Below are 9,717 nucleotides of genomic sequence, written 5' to 3'. Positions count from 1 at the left end.
TATATACTTACTGTACTTTGTATACTCACTGTACTTGTACTTTTGCGCGTTGCGCGTATATTGGCGAGTTGGGAAAATTACTTGCTTTATAATTTTTTATAAATACAAAATATATTTTGTATTTATTATGCCTGCAATGCTATCAAGAGTAATGAGAAATACAAGGTGTCTCATTATAAACAATCCACTCAAATATCTCAGAAACGCCGAGTTAAATAATAAAATTTTTTAAATAAAAGTTGTAGGATTTGGAGAGGGAAAAAATATAGGGATATTTGTTTGACCTTGGATGGAAGCGCTTCTGAGATTTGAAGGTCATTTTTATTTTTTTAAATGGAACCACTTTAATTTTTTTATATAAATCGATTTCTCATAATATTTGTCGTAAAAAGTTATAAAACTAGGATGGCCAAAAATTGAATGGTTTACAAGATATTTTATACTTTAATTTGACATAATTTTACATAAACTATAAAATATCTCGTTAAATATTCATTTTTCAATTATCTTACATCAACACTTTTATGCACAAAATAATGAGAGGAATCAATTGGTATAAAAAAAACACATAGTTGTCTTTAAGAAAAAATCTAGCAGAGCTATATTTAAGCTATATTTAGCAGATATGATATAATATACTTTCTTCTTAAATATATATACTTTTTTCTTAAAGTCAACTATGTATTTTTTTACACCAATTGATTCCTCTCATTATTTTGTGCATAAAAGTGTTGATGTAAGATAATTGAAAAATGAATATTTAACGAGATATTTTATAGTTTATGTAAAATTATGTCAAATTAAAGTATAAATTATCTTGTAAACCATTCAATTTTTGGCCATCCTAGTTTTATAACTTTTTACGACAAATATTATGAGAAATCGATTTATATAAAAAAATTAAAGTGATTCCATTTAAAAAAATAAAAATGACCTTCAAATCTCAGAAGCGCTTCCATCCAAGGTCAAACAAATATCCCTATATTTTTTCCCTCTCCAAATCCTACAACTTTTATTTAAAAAATTTTATTATTTAACTCGGTGTTTCTGAGATATTTGAGTGGATTGTTTATAATGAGACACCTTGTATTTCTCATTACTCTTGATAGCATTGCAGGCATAATAAATACAAAATATATTTTGTATTTATAAAAAATTATAAAGTAAGTAATTTTCCCAACTCGCCAATATACGCGCAACGCGCAAAAGTACAAGTACAGTGAGTATACAAAGTACAGTAAGTATATAGATACAAAAATACAGTGTCAACTACTGTAAATTATTTTAACCTGTAAATAACAGGTGTAAAAAAAGTGGTACAATAGGGCTCCAGGCGACGATCCACTTAAAAAAAAATCGAACGCGCCATAAGTGGAACCTCAAAGGTGGTGCGGAAGACCACTACTTATTAATAGTATTAATAAAATTACCAATCTACATCTATTTGACTGCAGTTTTAATATGCTACTGTGTTCCTCCACTAATTTCCACAGTACATGTATATGTAGTTACTGCAGTAACTCTTGCTAATATGCAGTAGTTTAAAATAAATAATTAAAAGCTTTGCAGGCGTGTAATCTTTTATGTTGATAAATGTAAAATAACAAGCATGGCTAAACGAGTAAGGCGAATGGCAAGAATATTAAAAATCTCGTGTTTGAAAACTGTGATTTTGTAACTTTTTTTCCTTTTTCGATATTTATTTTAGTAAGTAAATTATTAGATAATGTTTTTGGCTAAAAAAAATTATTTTATCTTTATTAAAAATATTCGCATATGTTAAATTAGCACTTTGTTGCAACATTGTAAAATAACTTCATTTTTCTATTAACAATAGCAGATCTGTATTATTTCTAAAATTGTTAGTTTAATATATGCGAATATTAATAATAAATAGAAAATATTATTTTTTTGGGCAAAAAAATATTATCTAATAATTTACTATGTTAGAAACAAATGTGGAAAAGGAAAAAAAAGTTGCACAAAGCAGGTTTCGAACAGGTGATCTCTAATATTCCAGCCACTCGCCTCAGAATTTCTTTTCTGAATCAGAAACGCTTGCTTTTAACATGCAAGTAGCATGCATTTATCGTCTGTTGTGTCGGCTCGGTGGAAGGGAGCGTTCGCTCTCTTCCATTGGTTGAACGGCCGAGCTCACACGGATACGTGACGTAGCGCTTCTGTAAGGTTGTGTGAGGCAGCGGAGCCGGGACCGCTGTGGGAAATATCGCATCACTGTTTGCCTCGCTTGGTATACATTCTACAGGGTATTAGGGGGAAAGGGAAGTATTTTCCTGGCTGTCCTACAGAGGGATTACATAGAAACGTCGGCATAATTTCGCCCTTAGTAGCCGTTCTATACATTTTAAATACAGCAACGGTTATCGTCAGTTAGCATCGGTTTACGTTTGGCTCTCCACGTGTTTTGTGAAATTTACACAAGAAAAATGACTTCCTATCCAAAAAAGGAACATTCTGAAACATATCGACAGAGTAAACCACGTAAAAGAAAATATCATGGGAATCAACATAAATATTCTGACAGTTCAAATAACGAAAATGAAAGTGCCAGTGCAAAAAAACTGCAAACTTCGAACATTGAAAATGTGACAGTGAATCCTATATTTTGTTATCGTATTATTGAGTTTTTCACCGTGTTTACAGCACTGTCGGACATTCTGGTTTGTCGAAATTGCAAGCAAAATATTAAATTTGAAGAGACTGGAATCCGGGGACTAGGTTTCAAAATTGTTGTCAAGTGTAAATGCGGATCAAGAAATATCAATTCAGGCCCTTTAATTAATACTGGATATGAGATTAATTGGAGGATTGTGTTCGTCATGCGACTCTTGGGTGTTGGAAGACAAGGATTACAATTATTCTGTAATTATATGGACATTTGCAGCGGCATATCGGAAGACACGTATAACAGAATTTACGGTCACATCTACTCCGCAGCGAAATCTATATTTGATTATTGTTGCAAAAAAGCCGTAGATGAAGAAAAACAAGAAAATGAAAAACGTGAAATTCCCATTACAAATTTCAAAGTGTCCGGAGATGGTTCTTGGAAAAAGAGAGGATTTAAATCACTGTACGGCGTAACGACTCTAATAGCATATCACACAGGAAAAGTCATCGATCTCGTCATTAAAAGTAGTTATTGTCATGCATGTGCACAATGGAAAAATAAATCAACGAATTCTGAAGAATATCTAGCATGGAAAGCCGAGCACGACGAAGAAATCTGCACAAAAACTCATGAAGGCTCAGCAGGAGGCATGGAAGTCGAGTCTATGAAAACGATGTTTTTGAGATTAAATGAGCTTCATGGTGTGAAATAGTTACATCGGCGATGGAGCTCTTGGGAATGCGCCTGAATCTCACCCTCAACCATTACACCACGATGTGCAGAAGGAATTACTACCGATTTACGAAGATCTTTCAAGAGATGACTTGCTGACCAGGTGCTTAGGTGGCCACACTCAGAATGCGAACGAAAATTTGAACTCGACAATTTGGCGTCTTGCTCCTAAACATCTGCATTGCGGCTTAAAAATTGTTGAAGTGGCATCATATATCGCAGCCGCCGTGTTCAACAAAGGAAATTCATCAATCTTAATGATGATGAACGAGTTACAGATTGTTGTTGGCTCACTAAGTTTCAACTTCGGCAAACAAACGGACGAGCAGCGCGTGAAACGCCAAAACCGACGCAGCAGCCTCGAGACCAAAGAAGCGAGAATAGCGCGAAAAGAACAAATGTTGGCCGCAAATCTCGCTTATGAAGAAGAAGAAGGCTTGCTATATGGCGCAGGAATCGATGACTAAAAGGTAGGAACTTCGTATAATTCATTAAAAGCCATAAACGTTCAGTTTTTCATAACTTTTTTTTCAAACGCGTTTTTCTCGAAACGACTTTTTTTCGGCTTGCGTGACGTCTAGCTCAAAAAATAATGAACCAATTTTAAAAAACCAAAGTGATTATTGTTCGTTATTAAATTGTCTTCGATATGAACCTCCAATCGGAATAAAAAATGGGTTTTAAGGGGATCCTACGGCGACGGTCGAACTTCGATAGATTAGCGCCCTCATCTAAGTGTAACTAAAATTGCCGATAATACCGACATTTTTAATTCCGATACTATTATAATATATTACCGACAGTAATTATCGACAGTTATTACCGACAGTAATATATGATTCATGCATGTCAGAACAGTTTCAAAATTGTGTTCAATACGTGAAGGCAGATCACATATTTTTACAGCTCTATTACAGCTCTCGTACGCGTAGCTTATTGAAGCTTATCTACCGTATTGCTGATAATAACCTCAAAAACATAAATATATGTCTGTCTTTATTGCATAGTTTAAATAATTTCAACATTGCTTACATTGACATGTATCTTTTCATATATCTGTCAAGAGGAATAATTTCTTTTTTAGCCACACACACACACACACACACAAAACAATACACAATACAAATGTGTTTTGTGTGTGTGTGGCTAAAAAAGAAATTATTCCTCTTGACAGACATATGAAAAGATACATGTCAATGTAAGCAATGTTGAAATAATATATATATAATAATATAATAATAATAATATATACATAATCATTATATGTGAAAAACAGCGACAGAATATAATGAATTTTTTTAAATATACTGAATAATAAAAATATAGAATGGGCCCCTCCATCGCCCATTCTCGTGAGAACGCAACCATATATTTCTTTCGTCTCTCCGATTATAATTTAGTGATATTGAGGCATTTTTTTTGTAATCGATAATCTTGTATTAGAATAGATTATCGAATAATATATGAATTATTTTGGAAAAGGCAGCAGTTTATTGCTTTCTATAATTTTACAAAAATGCTCTCTCATGCATTTTACATCTTTGGAGTATTTTTTCTCGCAAGGATTGCCTCCTAAGACTATAGTCGTAGCGAAAGCTGCAGCATAAATTCCACAACTGATTCCATCAGGTTGTGTTTGAACCTTTTCAAAAGTTATGTCAAAACTTGAGTTCACTTTCGGATAACGAAGATGTATATAATTTTTCTCTTCAGCTACCAATTTATCGTATGTACAGCCAGGTAGACTATCGTACACGCGAAGTTTGGTGCCGTCAAAGAAAATACATCTCCAGTGATTACTACAATTTCCTCCAATTATTTGTAAGCTTTTGTCACTATGACTAGCTTCAATTATATGGGGGTATTGTAAATATAGTACACTTTGTGTTTCGAAACAAGAAGTTTCTCTTATAATGCGCAAAAATTGATCCAACGATTCGTCATTCAATTGACTTGTTATAGGTAAGACATTCTTTTTTATCGAAGAGAAAGAAATAAACGTATCATCTAAAAGTTTTTTATGTCTTACCATATCATCTTCAGTTATATCTCGTTTGTTACTTGAATAACTTACGATTATGCAGTCATCATCTTGCTCTTCATGCAGAGCAAGAACAGCAGGATCAATTATTGCTGCCTCCATTGGCGAAATGTTAGGTTTCAATCGTTTTCTCTCTTCCATGCCATTTTCGTTTTCTGCTACTTTTCGTCTACTTGTTCGACTAAGTATTTTTTTGGCTGCTTCTTCTTTAGCTTCTATAATATATCTTGGATTTCTGATAGGCATATGTCTATTATGACGACTATCCAAGATTTCTGGAAGCATGCATTCGTTATAGAAGCGTGTCAAGAAAGGTAGCATTTGATTTTTCCAAAAAATATTGTCTACATCAATGCGCAATATTTTCATACTTTTGGAGTCCAGACAGCAAAAATACAATATTCTCGCTGTGTTATATTTAACTGACCTTGAATTTGATAATAATATCGATGATTCTGATTCATTTTTTGCGGATTTTTTTTATCAAAAATAGCTTTTAAAGAAGGCAATGTCTCAATGGCTTTTTCAACTGTTAAATTTTCAGCCGACAGAGGACATTTGATTTCCACTAGACCATTTCCATCAATAAGCCCGTCTGGGGAAGCACCCAAGCATGGATTTTCAGTATCGATGAATAATCCGCAAGGAATCACTTCTTTATTTAATTGTAAAGCCAGTTCTTTCTTTGCTACTTCTTCATTATCACGACCATATTTTATGGCTGCGTTATCAATGTATGGAGGATATAAAATGGCTTTTACCGTTGCTGCACAAGACGTTGTCGATCTCATGCGACATACGGTTCCAAAATTGGATGCCGTCAACATTTCCCGTCTCAATGATAACCACAATTCTGATTTACTTTGATTTCTTGTATCGAGTTCGATTTTTTGCCAGTTTTTCGCATTTTCTAACAACTTTTCTAAATGATTTTGTCGAAGTTGTTCGAATACATGGGATGAAAGATCCGGTTTTTGCGATTGCGGACCGTAATATCGATCTGTTCCTGACTCTCCTTTGAATTTTTTTGGCATTCCCTGTGCTTCTCGAGATTCTCTAGTTTTCGCAACTTTTATTTGTCGTTGTTTTTCAAGATTCTCGACAATAGGCGGAACAATCTTATCCATGCTTTTATACAACTGCGTAAGAACTTGTTGCGTATTGTATTGCACAATTGCTCCCGCAATTCTAGCATTATAAGAGCCTCGTTTTCCAAAATTAATGCGTTTTCCACCAATTTCTTTGCAGATTATCGAGTTGAACGATTCTGCAGGATTATTGTTAAAATTCAGCAACAAGCTGTCAGAATAACAGCTTAAATATGAGATTGCTTTTTCTATTCTTTCATACAGGCCGTATGATTTCAGATGTGGTACATAATTTGTTGTCGTTTTACCATTTTCTGTGCATATACGACCGCGTGATTCACATCGCTTATGTTCGCCAAAAATATGGCTAGGAATGTTCAATATATCTTGTTGTAATTCTATAGCCTTATGATGTTGAGGTGTTTGTTGCTCTTTTCTTCGTAGCTTCGCTGCTTCTTCTACTTCTTTTCGAATATTCAAAATGTTATTTTTTATAACATTTCGCAACGCTACAAAGCCACGTTGTTTTTGCGCTTTTGGCTGAGTCGTTTCTGCCACAGCTTTTAGCTTTTTACACAAATTGCGAAGCAAATGATTGCTGCATTCTATTTTTTTACAGTTACCATTTGTTCACAATATGGTTTATTATCATGAATGGTCTGATATACACTACTATCACCATCGGCGATAACCGTTTTGTAAATCAAACCATGCATTTCGAGGCTACATTTAAAACCTTCTGCGATGGCATCGCTCTCCATTCTTGTGGAACTTGCATTGCGATCAAAATTTTTATAGCATTTGTGAATTCTTGGTTTGACACCTTTTCGCTCTGCCATATCACATATTGCGCAAAATTTATTGCGAACACCAACAAAGAGAACTTTTTTGGTATAGTAACCAATTATGGCTCCAATACCGGAAAGAGAGTTATAAGCATTGCCGTATGTTCTCTTCATCCAACTACCATCTGCTACTACAGTTATGTACGGAATACCGTTTATAATATCATTTCTCTCGAGAGCGAGTTGTTTTTCAATTTCACCAGCCATTTTCATATTTTCCATGGCTGTTTTTTGAAAATCATCGACTATATTGTCTCTGAATGTGATGTACGTTGATTCGGACATGCAAGGAACATTTATGGCTGCACACAGCTCATTCAGCTGGGCATAACCAATTCCTGTTGTAATAGTTGCTGCTGCAACAGCTGTGTTAATGTCCAATATTTTCGGTTTTGTGGGTTCTGACCAGATGCTGTCTTTATAATGACACATTTGGCATTGGAAAAACAACTGCGTCATTAACCCACGGCGACGAGAATTTATGAGTTTCCAATCTTTAAATTGGCACTCTATTCCTCGCGCATGATTATTAAATGTTCTGTGGATTTCACTCCACATAAAAGCAATATCGACAATGCGACGGCCTTCAGGCAAGTTTTCTTGCACACCATAAGGGTCTAGAAGGGCTTTATTATCAATAACAAAAGTATCGTTATCGTCGCAATTGTCAATATACGTACCTTTATTTGATGTTGGCTCCATGCACAGCATTACTTGGGTACTACTTTCCGAATCCATCATATTGGGTAATAATCCCACTGATTTATGAAAATCAATGGATTCGGTGCTAGTATCCTTTGTAAGCTTTGTGTTCATGGAGCCACTTATCTTTTGGGCCCCTATCTCCTTCCACAACTGTCTTCTACAAAGAGAAATAAATAGATTATTTCGCAAAATCTTACACAAAAATAATATATGCCACATTTATTATATTTTTTAAAATAATTATACGTTGAATACATTTAGTAAATCTTTTTTAATAATTTTTTTGAAAAGTAAAACCCGCTCTGAAAAATAAGTGCAGTCCTTTGTTTACAGCCTTACATAATATCTTACATAGCTATAACTAAAAATTATTTTATATAATACAATATACTAGCACAATCATGTTTTGACATAGCTATAATTAATAAACCAAAGCGCTCATGCAAACCGCATTTGGTGCAAAATATTTAAAGCAACCAGCACACGAATTGATCGTCTCTGGCATAATTTTTGTATAACCAAAGCGCTCATGCAAACCGCATTTGGTGCAAAATATGCAACCAGCACACGAATTGATCGTCTCTGGCATAATTTTTGTATAACCAAAGCGCTCATGCAAACCGCATTTGGTGCAAAATATGCAACCAGCACACGAATTGATCGTCTCTGGCATAATTTTTGTATAACCAAAGCACTCATGCAAACCGCATTTGGTGCAAAATATGCAACCAGCACACGAATTGATCGTCTCTGGCATAATTTTTGTATAACCAAAGCGCTGATGCAAACCGCATTTGGTGCAAAATATGCAACCAGCACACGAATTGATCGTTTCTGGCATAATTTTTATATAACCAAAGCGCTCATGCAAACCGCATTTGGTGCAAAATATGCAACCAGCACACGAATTGATCGTCTCTGGCATAATTTTTGTATAACCAAAGCGCTGATGCAAACCGCATTTGGTGCAAAATATGCAACCAGCACACGAATTGATCGTTTCTGGCATAATTTTTATATAACCAAAGCGCTCATGCAAACCGCATTTGGTGCAAAATATGCAACCAGCACACGAATTGATCGTTTCTGGCATAATTTTTATATAACCAAAGCGCTCATGCAAACCGCATTTGGTGCAAAATATGCAACCAGCACACGAATTGATCGTCTCTGGCACTAACTACCGTACATAATATATACACTACCGTTAAAAAGTTTTGTCCATCCAATTTTTTTGCTTTTTTATAGAAGTTATTATTCTTTATTTTTTTGCGAAACTTTTTTTAAAGTTTCTCTGAACAGAGTTTCTCTTATGAGTTCTTTTCTTAAAGAAATAAAAGTGAAAAAATTATTTAGCTCCAAAATAATAAGTAAAAATAAATAATTTTTCGTGAAAATGTAAGAGACAAATACTTTTGAGCGGTAGTGTATATATAATCAATTTTTTTAAATCAATAAACAAAGGACTGTATTCTTACTTTTCAGAGATAGTAATTATTTGACGATTATGTTTGTACGTAATAAAATAAGTGATTAAAAAGAGAGATGATTAAATAAAAAGAAACACACGCGGATTACACATTTATTACGAACATACGTGCACGTAATGAATAGATATAACTAAATATACAGAGAAAGATAAGAAAGAAAGATAAAGAGAAAGAAAGACAGTGA

General features: G+C 34.1%; 1 pseudogene; it reads right to left on the bottom strand.

Moving 5' to 3' along the window:
• Window positions 1-4,744: 4,744 nt before the first annotated feature.
• On the bottom strand, window positions 4,745-9,081 carry LOC136998043 (uncharacterized; annotated as a pseudogene).
• Window positions 9,082-9,717: the final 636 nt, after the last annotated feature.

This window comes from Linepithema humile, chromosome 2 (genome assembly GCF_040581485.1).
Source record: "Linepithema humile isolate Giens D197 chromosome 2, Lhum_UNIL_v1.0, whole genome shotgun sequence".
Taxonomy (NCBI): Eukaryota; Metazoa; Arthropoda; class Insecta; order Hymenoptera; family Formicidae; genus Linepithema; species Linepithema humile.
Note: the sequence above shows the minus strand (reverse complement) of the source record. Positions and strands in the feature narration are given on the sequence as shown.